Source organism: Stenella coeruleoalba (genome assembly GCF_951394435.1).
Source record: "Stenella coeruleoalba genome assembly, chromosome: 7".
In the NCBI taxonomy this organism is placed as follows: Eukaryota; Metazoa; Chordata; class Mammalia; order Artiodactyla; family Delphinidae; genus Stenella; species Stenella coeruleoalba.
Window position 1 is genome coordinate 60,371,847 of NC_137153.1, and position 19,785 is coordinate 60,391,631.

At 36.2% G+C, this 19,785-nt stretch overlaps 1 protein-coding gene across 3 annotated transcripts in view; it reads left to right on the forward strand.

The window, feature by feature from the left end:
• The window catches only part of MPDZ (multiple PDZ domain crumbs cell polarity complex component), a 779,300-nt gene that overhangs the window by 375,603 nt on the left and 383,912 nt on the right, over nt 1-19,785 (forward strand). The gene's annotated exons all lie outside the window — the stretch shown is intronic.

Here is a 19,785-nt window from a genome sequence, read left to right on the forward strand (position 1 = left end):
ATGGAAAGGCTTAGAGTTTAGGCTATGGGGTCACGCTCTCTAGACTGAAATCTGGGTTCCACTGCTCACCACCGCTGAGACTGCGTAGGTCACTTAGATGCTTCAAGCTTCTCCTTTCTGTGAGATGTTGATAATAGTACCTCCCTTAGAGAGTAAGAGGAGTAAGCATATTAATGATTGTAAAATGCCTAGCACATGTCCAGGCACATGGAGAGCAAGTTAACTATTGTCAGTGGTATTTTACTGATGTTAGTAGCCAAAGAAAGTATGATATCAACAGTTTGATCTGACCACAATAAGTAATTATATAACTTAACAGAAAATGAAGTCATCTGAGGCTGTGTGGTTGTGTGTGTGTGTGTGTGTGTGTGCGCAAACCTGCACATGCACCCACCCCCATGTGTAAACCTGCGATGGTCATGTAACTCCTCTATACAATCACTCCAATCCTCCTCTTTGCCCACCTCTCAAAGGTACCATATTCTAAGGTAAATCAGAGCTCCATCAGCTACCACTTTTCGTTCTCTCACAAAGTTCCCAACTTAAGCTCTGACTGTGCTGGGGAGAAGACAAGGCTGAGAACCAGCTGACCCCACCTGGAGTGTGGGTATAAGGACAGCCAGGAAATCCAAGAGAGCAAAGCACAGTCAACGCAGGGAATGCTCTGATCCTGGAAACTGAAGGGCAAGGACAGAGGGAAACCTTGGGGACCATTCTTCAGTAGTTTTTACCCAATCATGAGAGAGAAAAAAAGGACAAAACTAAAGCCCTTCTGAAGAGAATGTAATTATCTTTCTATTCCACCTCACTTCTAGCCTTAGACTTTATATTGACAAACTAAAGCATTTTTTTGCATTGAGATAATTTGACTGGATCAGGGTTTTTTTTTTTTTTTTTTTTTTTTAAAAGAGCTTGCCTACAGTGTTTGATGCAGTGAAGCTTCATGAGAAGATGGATGAAATGTGAAATATTTGGATTCCTGGGTCAGCTGCTGCTTAGGTATTTACCTGCTTATTGTCCAGGAACTCATAGAGGATGCCTCCTACCAAGATCAAAGCATCACTACTTACAGTTTAAAACTGGCTGATTGTGGAAATCAACTTTACTTGACAGAAGCTTCAGGAGGAAATTGAAGCTTTCATTCCAAAAATGGTTATTAGGAGGTAGTCTCCTAATTTTATCTGTTAAGTCACAACTGGTAAATTTCTTCATTGACATATATGTTGAAGATACCACAATGGAAGATTTGTTTTTTTAAGTATTTCCCACATTTTCATGACTCCCGGACTTTTGTATTACTTATAAGAGCAATAAATATAATTATTTATACATTATTACTTATTATATTAGTTATTATTACTTATGATTCTATTCTGTGTCAGTGACTATAAACACATTCCTTCTAAATTCTATAGCAAAATTACAAATGCGTTATTTTCCTTATTTTCACAGGTAAGGAATCTGAGGCTCTAACCTAAGGTCACATAGCCAGTAACTGACAGAGTTGGATCTCTAACTCATATTCATCAGATACCAAAATACATTTTCTTTCCAAAGATGTCACATTACCTTTAGTGTTTAAGAAACATTTATTCTGTCCATATTTGCTCCCACAGTGAACATTAAACACTTATCAGAGACCAAGTAATGTGTTGGATATAATACAAGCCATATTATGCCATGGGCATTTAAATGTCAGTCTTTGAAATGAACTTACAGAAATTTCCATCCCTGATTGCAATAATGACATTACCCAATATTCTCATTCCTGACTCCACATTTCCTGTGTATTCAAAGAGAAAGATGGCAGCAAAATGCAGAGTTCTTATTGGAACTGGTGAGGTTTGAAGAGCTCCAGTGGATTATTTCTATAGTATAAAGTATTTATCTTCCAAATTTGAAGGACAGATGTTAACATATTTCTGAGTTGCTCCTGTTGCACGAACAGATGCTTAACCATAACCACCTAAAATAATCTGTAGTAATTAATGGGCATTTTTATACTTGTAGTTATTGTTCTATTTCTACAATAATTCATACCTTTGACTTTAGCAAATTAGGTACAATTTTGAAACAGTTTTATGGAACTCAAAAATCTGAAACCTGCTCCCAGAATATCAAGTTTTGGGTTTTTGGTTTTTCGTATGCTATATTTGTATGACTAGACCCCAAATCCCAACCCCACTACCTACATGGTTCGTATATTCACTGCCGACTTTTAGGAATAAATATGGGACATGATTCTTCTCACAACAAGCTTCTGCAGCTGATAGCTTTAGAAATCAGAGTTGCATACAAAGGAAACAATGGTACGAATGGTTGAAGAGTTCCAATGACTGTAGTTGGTGAAAGTTAAAGGAAGTGTTTCAGCACAGATCACACGTCTTGGGTTGCTTTCTCCAAATATTTGAAAGCAAAATAACTATATTCAAAAACCAGATATTAGTTTGAAGGAATTTTTACTTTATCTGGAAGGAAAGAAAGAACCCCAAACTAACCCTTGTCAAGACCTCCTCTGGGCTACAGCACAAAGTATTCAGCCAGAATGCATTTGGACGGAGGGCAGTTCTCTACCATTGGCCTCCATTTTGTCAGAACCAGCATTTGTTCTGGCTGGTCGATGCCAGTATATGTGAATTATTAAATATTTTGAATTGCACCCCTGACTAGTGCTTTGAAAATGCTGTTTATTTTTTTTAATTGTATTGAAGTATAGTTGATTTACAACGTTGTATTAATTTCTGCTGTACAGCAGTGACTCAGTTATACATATATGTATTCTTTCTTCAGATTCTTTTCCATTGTGGTTTGTCACAGGATACTGAATATAGTTCCCTGTACTATACAGTAGGACCTTGTTGTTTATCCATTGTATATATACTAGCTTGCATCTGCTATCCCACACTCCCAATCCATCCCTCCCCCACCTTCCCTCTGCCTTGGCAACTACAAGTCTATTCTATGTCTGTAAGTTTGTTTCATAGATGTGTTCATTTTTGTCGTATTTTAGATTCTACATATAAGTCACATCGTATGGAATTTGTCTTTCTCTTTCTCACTTCACTCATTATGATAATCTCTAGGTCCATCCTTGTTGCTGCAAATGGCATTATTTCATTCTTTTTTATGGGAGTAGTATTCCATTGTGTATATGTACCACATCTTCTTTATCCATTCATCTATCAATGGACATTTAGGTTGTTTCCATGTGTTGGCTGTTGTAAGTAGTGCTGCTATGAACATAGGGGTGCTTGTATCTTTTTGAGTTATAGTTTTGTCTGGGTATATGCCCAGGAGTGGGATTGCTGGATTTTATGGCAACTCTATTTTTAGTTTTTTGAGGAACCTCTATACTATTTTCCAAAAAATGCTGTTTAATTTAATCCTCACTGCAAGCTGTCGAAGTATTATTATCCCAATATACAGATGAAGGAACTTTGAAATGAGAGGGAACGTTCATATCCACCCTGGTTTGAAAGTGTTTCCTCTGCGGTCAACTTTTATTACAAAACAAGAGCAGAGCTGTACCTTCGTCATCTCTGTGTTCTAGTGTCCAGGAGAGTCCTGCCATGGACTTGGTGCTCAAGAATGGTTTACTCCATTGAATTGAACAGACAACTGTTCATCTTTGTTGGGATGAAGAATATCTCACTTGTCCAAATTCCATGAGGAATCAACTCAGGATTTAACAACTTTAAGAATTTGAAGGTTCCACTATGTTTAACATATCAATAAATGCAATTGCAGAAAATTTACTTACATTAATCTCTCTCCCTATTATGGTGTAATTTCTTCTCAGGAAAGGGGCAAATACTTCTAGAACTCTACCCCAAGTGAATGTGATACAGATGAATATATAAATACAAATATATTCAGAAAAGTATTATTTGAAATATTAGAAAGCAATAAACTGAATACCTAACAATGGAAGTATGGCCTAATTCATCATAATGAAGTTTTACAGTAGAATGTTATGCAGTCATTATGAATCATTTTTCAATTAATTTGTGATTTTGTATTAAATAAACTTTTTATTGAAGTATAACATACAGGACAGAAAAATACAAAAAACCTTAAGTATGCATTCAATGAGTTATCAGAGAATTACACCCTGTAACCACCATCCAATTTAAGAAATAACTTATTCCCATTATCCCAAAAATCTATTTCATGATCCCTCTTAAACGCTTCCCTCACCTTTCTTCTCAAAGATATCTGTTATCTTGACTTCAAATCGTATATGGGGAAACACCTACTAAAACATAAGTGAAAAGGCCAGAACAAATTGTATGTGCAGTATTCTCCCAGTTATGTGATCATTGATATGTAACTAAATGTGCAGGCAATTATTAGAAGGAAATAACCGAAATGTTCTCAGCGGTTATCTCAGCAAGCAGATAAGGCGTGATTTTTATTTTCTTCTTCCACAGAAAATATATATTATTCTAATAAATAGTTAAAGGACAAATATTATGTAAATGGAGTAAAATATATTACAATCAATTATAAACATGATTTTTTTTCATATTTGCTAGGAGTTGGCATTATTTTTATAGTCCTAAAATGTGGAAGAGCTCAAAAGGTTGCCTAGGAAGTTCGGCTGTTACATACAATGGTATTTAAAATAATATATCCCCTATTAAAATGTAGGCAATTATGATATGCCTTTGGTTACACCATGGACACCAATTACTGTGAACCCCAAGCACATACCTCGAAACCACATGTGGTATGGTTAACCCTCCTAGCCAGTGTGAGTTATGATTTGCCGCCAGCACAAACCTTGTAAGATTCCCATTATGCTAGCTTTACCATCTTCCAGAGAATTTCTTTCCCATCCTATGGCTCTGCTTGGGAAAGAGAGTAGAAAATGATGCTGGATATTATAAAGTCAGACTAGCAGGAATTATACAGACAGGGCAGCAGAAGTTTCTGAGAACAGGTGTAGAGTTTTGGAAATCGGTCGAGATCCAGGAGCATGTAGATGGCATTTTCTACATCTTGCTTAAAATTAACAAGAAAAAAAGATGTATCTGTTACCTTTGTTTTTGCAGATGGCAGATAATATATTGATGAGGGGGTAGAGATGTGGAGAAAGATATAGTTCTCAAATAAGCATTAAATATGCAATCAGGATTAGCTGGATTCTTTTTCATTCCTCACTTCCTCTTAATATTTGTCAGTTGAGTATTTATTTTGAAAACAGATTAGAATTTACTATACAGAAGGGATGGATGAGACCTAGAGGGAATGAAACAAGAAGTAAATAGAAAACAAATGGAAAGGAATTCAACAGAATAATTCACAATATGATTTACCCAAGAGAGAAGTTGAAAAATTTCCTAATCACAAAAACTTCCTTCTTGGGAAGTGAGTTTTTCTAGAAGGAGCTGGAGAAGGGAACAAATATTTGAATCATTGATGATAAAAGCCTACTCCTCCATCCAAGCAGAAGACCCTGATTCTGCTCTGTACTGTGAAGAATATTCCAGACTGAGTTGTCCAGGTTGCTGAGAAATTGCAAAATTTGAGTTGGGGGAAGGGAGTGGAAATTGTTAAGAGTCACTGTGGCTCAAACTTCATACGTAGTTATGAAGTTAGCAAATTTTAGTTCTCAAACAGCTCTCTCTATCGTCCAGGAAGATACTATTTTTTCCTGGAAAGAAAAGCCCAGGACAGTGGAATTTCTAAAAATCCTGCTCTAATAGCCAGCCTGTAGAATTTAGTGGCCCGCGGTGACCCAAAGTGGTAATTTTTCAAGCCCTGACATTTATTTAATGCCTTTAATGTGGTTATATAAAAGTATTTAACATAAACACTATTAATATTTAAGTGGCAGGTGGCTGCTAGGCATAGTGGTTTATTATTTATAAGTCTTTTTCTTCTGGTTCATGGGAAGATGAGTGGCTGCCATTGACCCAAGAAGGATTCTTTTACTATCACCCATTAATTTCTTCAGAGAAAGAATGCCATTACCTTGCAGCTTGGAGGTGTTGCAAAATATACTAATGTACTAGACCCGAGGTCAAGAGAATTGCATTGAGGTTGTGCATCTGTACCTAGGGAGAACTGTAAGCTGGTGCATTTGCTTAGCCTGTCTGAGACTCAGTTTCCTCATCTGTCAAATGGGAATGTTAACAGTGTTTTTCTTAGGAACACATGCTGTGTGCATAACAGAGTGCTTTGAAGATAGAAATTGCTTAAAATTCGTTTCCTACCTCCCGTTAGGGGTTTCAGTTCCCTCAGTGAAAAGAAACAGTGGATTAAGTATGGAATGTCAAATAGCTTCATTTCATAAGATAACTCCAATCAATTGATATGAATTTCCTAGAGGGTATCCTGAAAAGGATTTGAGATCTGGTATATCTGAAAATGATAGATAGATGATTCACATCTGCCTTGGATAAAGAAAGAAGAATGGCTGCCCATGTGCTACCTATTTCTCAGCTCCCACCCCCACCCCAGACTCAAAAGTCTCTGATTTTGAACTTGGCCTTTGTGTTTATGAACTACCTTGGGTAGAATTAAGGGAGCTAATTAGGATCATTGTTACTAAGTCTTTAAAACAGCCCTAATAAAATTGGGCAGAGCCTGGCAATTTCCCTACTCAGCTCAGGGCCTTTTACTCACAGACATTGCACAGAAGCTGGCCTTGCCAACTTTTGACCAGTGAAGCTCTAAGTCAAAGGCTGGTATTTGAATATTTGCCAGTAAAAACAACTCCGTGGAGTTTTATTACCTTATAATTCCCAAAGGAGTCATGATAAGATCTCTGCTTATCTTATTTCTTTAAATCACTCCACTCACCTTTCTCCTTACTTCACTTCTCTGAATTTCACGGGAGGAAGACAGGGAGCAATGTGACTGGAAGAAATGAGACGTAGTCAACAATTTGATCATTAATAAACATAACTAAAAAGTAATTTCAGCAATTAAGTGCATCCTCATGTATAATTACTAAATTCGTTAAGACCAATTGTTTTAAATATTACGCTCTATTTTCATGAGTTTTTTACTTTTATGTAAAAAAATTTTTGAAAAAATAATTTTTAACTGCCCCAAAAGGTCACAACCCTAATGCAGCTATTCTGATTACAGCTTATTCTATTCCAGGTTTTGTATATTTACATATGTACAGTTACTCTTAGTGGTTGTAAATATAATACACTTACGATTTTAAATTCTCATTATTCATTCAGAATTTTATTATAAATACTTTCCTGTGTTTTTCATCTTCATTGTAAACAGAAGTGGTCATGTTAATTGCAGCATAGTATGTCATTAGTGTTTGGATCAGAATTGATTAGCCATTTACTCCTCATAGGGTTTTTATTGTCAGAGCCATATTATAATTCGAACTTATGTTTGTCTACACATTCCAACATGGTATACCACACAGACTGACTGAGCTTTGCTCTTGTTTCATTGAAGAAAAATATTTTGTGTAAAAAAACAAGTTCCACAGTCCATCATTAATTTTTTTAAAAAACAATGAGAATATGTCCTAGGTGAAATATTTTAAATATATCACATTTTGAAATAAATAGTTTCCAGCTATGTCATAGAGTTTGAATAATATAATAAATATAATGATGTTCCCTTAAACATTGTGCCATAAAAAATGACATCATGATATCTGAAATGTTCATCATCGTCTTAATTTTTGTCAACATGACAGCCAACACTAGGTCATACCTTTATGAATATGGACTTCCACTGGGCATACATGGAAAACTAGTGGAATGAGGTCACCAGGGCTCTCCCTGGTGTACAAGGAACCTCCTAAGTGAAAAATCTTTAAAAAGAGTTGAAATATAGTTGAAAAGTATAAAAGACTGGTTTTTAAGTAAGACAGCTTGGGTAACCTTGCTATGTGACCATGGTAAAGTCATTTAACTTCTCTGTTTTTGTTTCCTTATCATATGATTGATATAAAGATCCAACTGCTCTTTGAACAGTGGCTGACATATAACCTGTCAATAGATTTTAGCTATTATTATACAGATTTAGTCCAAAGACAATGTCAGGATTGGAGGGAGGTAAGATTCTGAATAAGGCGTGATGCTTGTCATTCTGATGGTCTTCTAGCTCACATCCTAGGAACTCATGGCAAACTCTGAGGATGGGAATCTACTAAAATAAATAAAAAATGAAAACCAGAAGAATCATTTTGTGAAAAGCTTCAGCACATGAGAAGAGAAAGTAAGAAGACAAAGGCTCCTACGTGGTAGATGATGACGCTGGTAGCCTCACATTAGTCAACACGTCCATCTTTGATGCCCTCATTGTCTAAAATCATCAACAGAATAGCAGTGCCTTGAGGTGACAACTAATGACACATGTCTATTTGCCCTTGGTAACAAAGGAGACATGATCCTAAAAAAGCCGGAGAGAAGACAAAAATGTAAGAAAAAGCCTGGAAGAAATTTCCCAGAATTCTCAAAGGAGAAATTTAGAGGGTCTATTCCTGATGGTGGGGGCAGTACTATAGAGAGTAACGTTTTGCGGCCCTTACTTCACCCACAGGCAGTTATGATATACCACACTCAGTTTTTAGTGGTGTGAATAATGATTTGCTATAAAAATCCGGAAATCGATTCATTCCACAAACATTTATTGAAGAGCTATAATGTGCCAGGCATTGTTTACTATACTAGTGAGGGTCAGACAGATTATATCGTCATAACAAAGTACGCCCAAATCTCACTGATTTACAACAGCAAACGTCTTTCCTCATTTATGCTGTAGTTCTCTCATGGTAACGATGGCTCTCCTGCATCATGATCTTCACTTAGGAGACCCAGCCACTGGAGGAGCTTCTCTGTGGTATACCAGTGGTCTTATAATAGAAAAGAGAAAGGGTGAAGCCCTAGCTGAATGATGAAGCACTTCTGTGCTCAAGTACTACATGTCAGCCCCTCCCACGACCTTCTGAATTCAACAGAACAGTGATACATAATCTCTTACAGAGTGGGACAGCAGGGGGGAAAAATGAATTTTCAGCCAACAGCAACACAATCTACTTGCCATGAAATCTATCCTCAATGGTTGTACTGTCTGGTAGAATTTCATTTGGTCAAATTAGTCTTAAATATGATACTTAATGGAGTAAATATTCAGACATCGGTGAAAGCACAAATGTGATAGTACAAAGTCAGTGTGCTTTTAAGTGTTAGTTGCTTGAGATTATTTGAAATTGAGGATCATATGAGTTCAGGGCTCTAGGATTCAGAAATGACTCCAGATTCTTTCATCATTCCCCAAAGGAAAAGCAAGAATAAGTAGGATACCAGACATTTATGCAATCCCTCTGAGATCATAAAGGCTAACAAAGGAAAGTTTTCAAAGGGCAAAAATACTTTACAGTTTCTTTGCAATAGACATTATTCAGTAAATACAACATCATTCATGACCTGGAAACATACCACCTTGGGTTGCCATCCTGGCAGGTATCATAGATTGTACAAGGTTGGGCAGGTTAAATTCTTAAAAGGAAGACCTTTTTTGGAACACCCAAGGATTACAAAAAGCACAACTCTCTTTCAGATGAGGTTTTATTCTGAGTGTTTCTTGTTCAGTGACCCTTCCTAACTGCATACAGGATACTTTTCATTCATTTGCTTTGGCCAATTTTATCTTCGATTTTTGTAACTGAATTTGTCTTGCCCTTTACTGCATTTAAATAGATGGAATGGTCTCACTTTAGACTTCTGAAACTATTTGTAGACCTTCGCCTTCACATGTTTGAAATAAATGTGAGGCATTAATTTTAGTCAAACAACACTGAGCCCAATTCACTTGGGAAAATGCATTTCAATGTGTAATTTATCATCCAGGACCTGTCCACTAGTTCGTTACTCCCAGAGAGTAAATTAGGCACTTTGATAGGTGCATTAAACTCCTCCTGGCTACTAGGTACCATTTAGGGCTGTGGGGCAATAATTTACTTAATGGTACCTTGGTGACCTCAAAAAGTTTATGTTATTTTGAAAGTTCTTAGTTTTCTTCCACAAAATAATTTATGCACTAGGAGGCTGGGTATGCTTATAAATATGTTTCCAGATAGGCAACAACTATTGAATAGAATAAATAAGATAACATCGTCATGCTGATGCAGACGTGAAATGTTTCATAACTGTGTTATCTATCCTATCCACGCAATAGATGTGTATCTCACAAAACAGTTATTTCTTTGGGTTTCTTTTTTTATTTACAAGACTGTCTTCCATTTTATTGTAATTCGTAACGCTTCATAGCTGTAAGGATTTCCAGATTCACATCACTGCATTTTTCCATAGTACAAGACACATTTATCCAAAATTAGAATAATGTGCTAAATATCCTGAAAGTTCTGACAGCAACTTACATCCTGCTTCTTCCTTGATTCACAGCAGAGCTTCATCCATGTTAAATAAGTTGCTTGTTAAGTTTTGATACCTCCTACTTCAGTCACTTGTTTGTTAAATTGCCTCAGATTAAGCTTGATCCACCAAGTCAAGTAAAAGCTCTGGATTTTGCTTTCACCTGGGGGAGAGAATGACTGAGAAAAAGAAATATACCTTTCATATTTTAATGTCTCTAAAATTTGGATATGTCTTATAATTGATATGTGCCTAAGTTTCTTTGGTAACATTTTTTCTCTCTTGTTGTCATAAAATGATGGTACATCTTATAACTGATGGCATATTGGCTTTTTGAAATATAGTAGGGCAGTTTATTTTAGAATTTTGAAGATAAAGACCTGGGTGAAAATAGTTCTAAGAACATGAAAATATTGCCATTAAGAAGAGCAGAAGCTGATAATGTTTTCATACCCATTTCAGTTACACTGTCCCTCTGAAGATGAATTTATTCCCACCAATCAGTTTTGAAAATGTTTGAATGGGGCAGACACCGACAATTATATGAAAGTAAAACCTATGTGAAATTTTAAGGGAATATATGTATGCCATAATAAATCAGCAGAAATACCTGTTTAAACAATTAAAGACTATTCCTACTACTTTCCAACTAATGGAAGTTGAAATAGTGACTTGCCAGTGAAGCAGAGTTTTGGAAAGAAGCACTGACCCAACAAAACTTGCGTTTACAACTGATATACTTCTTTTGTCAGAAGAAACCTGTAAGGGAATGTCTTTTTCAGAATAACTCTACTCAAATCATCTCAGTTGCAACTTCTCTGGACCTCTTTGGATGGACCATCAAGTTCACATGTCAGTGACAATGGAGAAAGAGGATTAGAGTCATAGGAAACAAGAAAAAAAGGGGGAAAAAGGAGGAAGAAAGAAAAGGAGGATAGAAAGAAAGGAACAAAAAGAAGAAATTTTATAATTAATCAAGATATGGAATTCCTGAAATTATACCCTTAATGTTACCCTGAATTTAAAAAGATATTTGCCTAAATCTTCTACACATTTTTATTAACAAGTAATAAAAGAACAAATGTGCTGCATTCTCTTAGTAAAATGTGATGCTTATTAGAGTTTGTTTGCTGTATTATCCCAAAGTACCAACATACAACTGGGAATCCCACTTCTAATATACAAAATGTCAGAATTCCAAAATGTGATTTCATGAGTATTTAACACCAAGCTCCTTGAATTGGGCACTTTTCAGGAGAGATTTCATTCAAATTTAAACAAGCAGCTATGTCATAATTAAAATTTCAAATGGAATATATATAGTTGAGTACCATTTGAATTTAAGTCCTGGAGTATAACAGAACCGTAAACTGTTACATGATAGGAGTTTTTTATGTCTGCATACCTCTAGAGAATAAACTCAATTTTCTTTGTGAAGGGAGGAGTTAAGATGTGATACACATGACAATAGTGAGAGGTTCTGAGGTCTCTGCACTGTTCCAGCCGATATCACAGCACAGCTTCACATTGAAGTTGAATGTCAAACATGTATTTGAACTCTGAAAACTCTAATAAGATTGATACATCTACAAATTCTGTATTTGCTTGAAATTACTCTTTAGAGTCTCTTATTTTTATAATCTTTAAATTACAGAAATAATTAACATGATTAAGAAAGTCCTAACTTCTTTGGAAATTAGGGGAAATAATGTAACTAATTTTTTTCTTTGGATTCACTTCTGTTGACTCTGTTGATCCATCTGTACCTTGTGAGTATGACCAGGGTCTGGTGGGAGGCAGCAAAAATTATTAAGTTTGAAAGACATGACATTCAAACTCTTGGTTGTACTTATGACCTTTCAAACATCCAGGAAATTACATTACATTCATAAAACAATGATAATGATATTTACTTTTATAGTCATCAATAAGATTAAATGAGCTCATGTATGTAAAGCACGTAGCACATCGAATATGTTCAATCACTGGTTGCTTAAAATAAGTCCCATAGTAACCAAAGAGTAGTAGTAGCTTACTTTTTAGTTATGTGGTTAGAATCTATTTGATGATTTACTTCTAATTTCTCCATAAGTTTCATAAGCATCCAGTAACTCAACTCAAGTCTAGAGAGGTAAAGTATTTCCCATAGAAGTGCTCACACAGCGTGTCAACATGTCAATAAACATTCACATGAGAAGAACCCTGTACACTTATTTTGCAGTCCTAGCAAGCAGTGTGGGACACCCTGTGACAAAACTGTGGTGGGGAAGATGAATGATAGCGGGTACCCTAAAACCACTGATGAGAAATATCCAGAAAGATGAGCTTGAAATTACTACCTAAAACACAGAAATAGCATCCATAAAAAGATGGGGAAAAACTGTAAAAGAAATATTAACACTCAACTTTTAATATAGCTTAGAAACAAGAAGAATCAGCAAATACAAATATCTGGAAGAAATAGAATGGGATGGGAATCTTGGTCGCCTTGCTAGTTTGGTAGGTTAAAAGACAGATAAGGTAAAATCCACATTATCTTTAATGTAGCTGACAGCTAATCAGAGATCTAATTTTAGCTTTGTTCATATATTAGGGTCAATGGTCTTTAGGGGTGAGAAACTTATTTTATGCTTGAAGTCTTAGGTCCATGACGCATGAGATGATTTATTTTGTTGATCAAGAAACATGGGATGGCCTTGAGGGAGACATAAAATGACTCAAGAATGTGTGGGTCATAAGGAGACTCTGATCACAGTCTTTCAGTGGCCCTGAACTTCCTCTTCCATTCTTCATCTTCTCTGCCTTCCAAAGTCACCAGGTCTTCCTCTCCTCTCCTACAGGACAGATGATCTTTCACATTTGGTTCCTTTAGAATTATAGCTGCTAACCCAAACAGGCATATCAGTAACTTTTCCAAAGAAGGCATTTTTTTTCTCCATGTAAGAGAAATTCTTGTGCCAACTGTTAAGAGAATACTATGTTTGAAACAGACTAATAGATAAAGAGAACCAACTGGTGGTCGCCAGAGGGGATGGGGTTAGGGCTTTGAGCAAAATAGGTGAAGGAAATTAAGAAGTACAAACTTCCAGTTATAAAATAAATAAGCCACGGGGATGTAACATACAGCATAGGGAATATAGTCATTAATATTATAATAACTTTGCATGGTGACAGATAACTACTAGACTTATCATGGTGATCCATGCATAATGTCTCCAAATGTCAAATCACTATTTGTACACCTGAAACTAATATAACACTATATGTCAACGATTCTTCAATAAAAAAAGAAAAGAAAGAGAATACCGTGTTCTCTATTTGAACACTCCACAATACATTAGATATTCTAGTAATTCACGCGTCTTCCTTTCTCTGCTTGCATAATCATAAAGCTTTAGAAAGTAGGGGATGAGGAGCAACTGAAGCGCAGCTATAAATCACGTGACCATCTATCATCAACTTGTGAATCAAGGTCATGACCAGAATGTTGTTTGGCAATAGCATCCTTGATAACGATGCATAAGATAGTTAGTTATCCAGCCTTTTCAAAGATCTGTCATCTTCTGTTGCCAAAGGGTCATCCATTTTTGTTTTTGTTTTTTAACACAGTATTACTTCTTTGCTACAAGATAAAAAGAAAATTACCAGCATTCTAACAAGGGTTATAAAAACAGGAGGGCTAGTTTTTACCCCCCTAAAAGAGCAGTTGATATGAAGATTACTCTTTTTTTTTTTTTTTCAGGAAAATCATGTACAGTAAGGAAGATAATGGTGGAGGGGAGAGCACGGTGGTGTAAGGGACCATGGGGATGAGAGAGCGGTAAAGAGATTCAGTGACTGTTATGAGTGGGAAATTTGGAAAGGGGGAAAAGTTCCTAAAGTACATGTGTGCTGTCTAAAAGTCCTTCAAGGAATCTTTAAAATTTAAGTTTTCTTCACAGAGCCAGTAAACACTACTGTTTCTTTATATGTTACACCACATAAAGATTAGACTCTATGGCGCCTCAGGTGTTATATGTGACGTAAATTTATATATAAGAAGGTTTATATATATGTATATATTTGTTTTTTTCCATGCCAGGCTCTTATATATCTTTACGTCTTCCACAACACCAAGCATAGTATTTCGCACATGGCAGGTACTCAGTAAATATTCGCTAAAGCCACACAAATAAGTATGGTTCTCAAATTAGTATTTACTAACCTGGAAGCACTGTGATATGTTGGAAAGAGTATGTGTCTAGTTACGTGAAAAATTTCAGCTATACTCCCTGGCTTATTAAACTCAATGGCTTTGGAACCTTCAGCAAGTTCTTTCTCTTTCCTGGAATCACATTCCTTCTCTGGATCATAAGGACATTGACTACGTCATCTCTCACTGCCTGTCCAACATTCTAAGTCCAACACTGTAACCTTACAAGTTTCCAGGTACTTTTATTTGGCATGGATAGAATAAGCATTGTTTAGCCCCAGATTCTATCAGTTCTGCTCTGCAGTTCTTTAAGGCTATATTGGATTGCTCATTGTTTATTGTTTTAAGATAAACAGCTGACAGTATACTCTGAAAGCAGGGTGATGAGAAGCACACATTTACAACTCATGCCACCGTTGTCTAAATGACTAGAGGTGATAAAGTAGCCTCAGTAACAATAGTAGCTACTGTACGTTCCGTATTTATTGTGTGTTCTAGGCACTGTGCTAGTCATCCAAGAAACATTTTCTCTTTTGCTTATAATAATTCTGATAAGTAGGCCTCATCTTAGCCTATGCAGTTTTAGCTGCATAGGTGTCTCTCCTAGATAGCACTCCTTGAAATCAGTATAACAATCACGAGAAAGAGTGCTGGTGGTCAGCTGGTATTAGGGGCTAAGGATGGGTTCTGTTCTTCCTTAGATGGTAACCTATGGACTCACAGCAAAGATACTGTGTAAATTTGCATTCACAAATTTGTATTTGTAAATATGCTACTGTTAGTAGTTTTTTGTAAGGAATTGATATCTCTAAAGGAGCAACTTTAGGAATATTTGAATGGATCTTACTTGCGCTAATGAATTTTATGAGATATATACTTTGTCCTATTTTCAGCTGGTTCTATTGGAATTGGCTCTTCCTTACAAGTAGAGGAACTAAAGATTTATCGTCCTCAGAACATGTGGAAATTAGAAAATGGACTAATGGAATCCATTAATATCCTTTCAACAATTAGATGAATTGTAGATCAATACAGTGTATTAATAGAATCAAACTGATTTATATAAATATCCCATCAGGACAGCCTCAGGAAGATAGCACTAGTCTGAATTGTCTTGAAAAGAACAACAACAAAAAAATCTTACAGGACAAAGGCCTCTTTCCCACCTTGTATTTTAATAATTTTGAAGTGAAACTAAAATAAGTTAGTCTGTATGGCTTAATGGAAACACACCACATCTGATTGAAAATTAAACATCTAATAGTAGCAAGGTGAACAGCATTCTTGTAATAATAAATTAGTTCTTTGTCATGCATTCCACAGTCAAATGTCTGTATTGTTTTTTAAAAATGATTTCATATAATAATTATTATTTTAGTCTAGATGTCCTTTTCATTTTCAGGATGCAACTCTGAATAAAGGTACCAATTAAATATGATTGATATAACAGTTACCCTCCCCTGTAGACGTTCTCCATAAACCTCAAAGCCTAACCTCAAAGATAAAAAATAGAATTCCAAAGGAAAATTACTGCAAAAGTACTTTGTGCTAAACTGGCATCAAACATAAAAGTAAAATAATGTCCATAAAGCTTAAGGGGCTAATTAAGATCTTAATGTGGTCTCATTCCTAGGAAAATATTAGGACTTGTGACTCGAGAAGCCTTGTGTTTCACAAATTAAAACAAAAACAATTGAGGTAGTACGTCTATCAAAATGTTCCAGGATTGAAATTTAATGAAAATCTTTAATTAATTTATATCTGGATCACATTTTCTCATTATCAGTGATAATCATTAGGAAAATAGAGAATGGTATGAACTGCCCACATTCCCATAAAAAAAAAAAAAAAGGAGCTCAAAAGGTAGAGCGTGGCAGTTCAGCAAGAAAAAGAAAACAAACTATAAATTATCTTCTGCAGAAGGACAGCATGTTCAGCCAGACACGACAGGTTTTATTTTTTTTATTGCTCATGGTACTCCGGCACCCTCGCTTATGTGTTTAGATTTAACAAAAGCATAGCTGGGCTTTGGGAACACTCAGCGCCAAATGAGGGGCTGGGACACATCCATTCACATGTTCCTAAAAGGAGATGGGCACAACCGTAGTAGGTATCAGACCCTGTACAATTTGGAGCAGGACGCAGAATAAAGAAGTCAGCTTTAATTCTGGAAGAAAGGTGGAGAAAAGCCCAAACATCCTTTTCCATTAACACTGACAGCATGTGGAAATGAAAAGCAAAACGGAAGCATAGGATAAGGAGAAAGCCGTTTCTTATTTTTCTGTCTCTGAAGAGGAGAAAAATAATGTATATTGGGTCAACATGAGGCATTGATTGTCATATCACTGATTATAAATTTAACTGCCATTAACACAGACGCTAGAAGAGCTGTCACTGACGTTCAGTAACAATTCACTGTTACTTAAATGCACCTTAAATTCCCATGTTGCTTCCAAAGGCAAGGTTTATGAAATTTTATAGGGCATATTGGAAAGCATCCGATAGCTGACTCATGCTGGTCAGTAAGGAAGTAAATTTTTCCTTCCCAACTGGTCACACCATTCCAAGACCATCCCTGTTCATACACCTGAACACTCAGTGATTGCTCCAATCCTTTGGTAAGGCTGGAAAGAATTGAGGGCACAAATCAAGGGGTACAAACACCAGCTCTTACCAAAATGGACCCACGGAGGGGGTTATTGTTCGTGAAACTGACCTTTGATGATTTCACCACAAAAGTCTAATCATCTCCACAAATGCCTTGCAGGGAACATGAAGTTAAAACCAGAAGTAATTCGATCACAGCCAACTAAGTGTTCTATGGAGAATTTCCACATTCTTAAATTTTTAACGATAACACAAAATGAAATAGGAAGCAAGGAAAATGTTGAGAAGAAGCAAAGAGTGTTCAGAGGGAATAATATTAACTTAAGGAAGCTTAGGTCCCCGATTCCCAAGGTTCGCTCAGGAAGGATTTTTCTACCTCCTCAGTTCTTGTAAAACTGTATAGGTGTTCTTTGGAGAGAAAAAAGGAGGACTCCCACCTTAGGTTCTGAATACATTGTTTCAGCATCCTGATGCTGTGTCTAAACCATATCTCTTTTTTTAAATCTCTTAAAAAATCATACCTAATATGTATAACAAGTGTAATGTCAAAGGCACTGCGCCAAGGGTTTTGCACGGATTATCTATTTTACTCGCCCCAAAAGTCCCAAGAAGAAGGTACAATGATTGTCCCTACCTTTCAAAGGTGAGGTAGAATATCCTCCAGGAACAGATTTATTACATGGCAGGTCAGAGATATATCTTCAACTTTTAACCAGTCTCTGGGCCCCAGTTCTGGTCACATTACTTCCTGGGGCTGTGCTGTGAATACAGTAGCCACTAGCCACATGTGGCTCTTTGAATTTAAATTAACACAAATTCAATAAACTTAAAACTCATTTCCTCAGTCGCAATAGTCACATTTTAAGCACTCAATAGCTACTGTATTTTATAGTCCAGATAGAACACTTCCATCATCACAGAAAGTTCTATTGGACAGCACCGTCTTAGGACATTGGTTTTCCCTTGATGATGCTGTCAACTTTCCCTTCCATTCCCCACAGTAGGCTAAACCAGCATTAAATCCACAGAAAATACATGGGCTGTGATGAGTCTTTTCTTCCCACCTCCCAGGAAAGGGCTACCATCCTCTCAACTGGAGAAAATTGTTTGTATCCCACTTCTCAAAACAAAGCTGTTTTAATTTTTAAAAAAGGATTAGGAGTAAATGTTTAAAATTACTATGAAGTAGAAATGCGAGGGGTACTCTATGGGAGTCAATGTGGACTTTTCACCAAACCATCTGTATGATCTTTGACGGCTGAGAAAGAAAAGCAAGTAAGATTATTATGAAGCATATTTTATGGTGATGATGTTATTTTGGCACCACATAAAGTACCGATGAAATTTCACTAGGGAATGCAGCTATGTGCACTTCTGCCTAGAATGCTATAGTAGGACATTCTGAGTCTAAGAACACACATCAGAGAATAATCAGAATGATTCAGTGCTAAAGCATGACAAAGAATTAGCCAGTCTTGGCCTGAGTCCTATAGGCAAAAAGAAGATGTTAAGGAGTATCACAGAGGTAAATGAGATCCAGAAGGGAGCAGAACAAGTTATTGCCAATAATCTTCCAATAATGGCAACTCAGTTTAATGTTGTTAGTAGTGTAAATTTCCAATCGTTAAATTTGGAATTAAAGTGGTCGGCAGTATATTCAAAATCAAAGTTCAAACGTAATTGAGAAATCAATCCAGGTAGAACTTCATTTGTGGTTTTTGAAGGTAGAACAAGAAAGCGTCCCAAAATACTGACAGAATTAAGATAATGATTTCAGCTGATCTAGGAAAATATGTGGGGAATGAAATGAAGACTCAGTCCTGTTGGCTAACATACTGGCTTACTTGTAGTTTTCATTCCTAAAGTGAAGGGATTGTACTATCTAATTAAATAATATGCTATATTCAGGTTTTGCGTTGTCTTTGAATACAGGTACAACTTTGTCATGCACGTTCAAAAAAAATCTTAGACCCTTCTTCTTGAAAGAAGCTTTGGGAAGTTCTCTAGTTCATCCTCTAAATTTTATAGACCAGTATCCTAAGACCCAGAAACGTTCAATAATTCAACCATGGTCACTTAGTTCATTGGCCACAGAGTTGGGACTGAAACCGTGGCACCAGGTGAATAATTACAGCCAATGAAGTAACCAGCAGCAACAACATTTCCATATGTGTCTGAGGACCCAAGAAGTTCGGACGAGATGGATGATCTCTAGGGTCCTTCCAATGCTAATATTTTGAGAAGTCTTCTTCAAGCAAAAATAAACTTTAAAAGTTTTATTTTAGAATAAAAATTTTTTTAAACAGAAAAGAACAAAATGTTTAAAGTTCCATAAAGTCACCATCCAAGGAAAACTACCATGCCCATCATAGATCTTGCTTTAGAAGGCACAGATATTACATACTGGAAATGCTCTGTGCAGAACACCCAGCAACCATGTCTTTAAAAATAGTAGCAATGTCTCTTTCATCTTTGTATCCTAGGCCCTGGAACAATGTCTAGAGCGTGAGAAATGTTTATTGAATTGAATTGAATTCTTAATTTTAGAGATAAGGAAACTCAAGCCCATTCTGGCTAGGAGCCTGCCTTCTATTTAATAGATGCATTCTCAACAGAGGCAATATT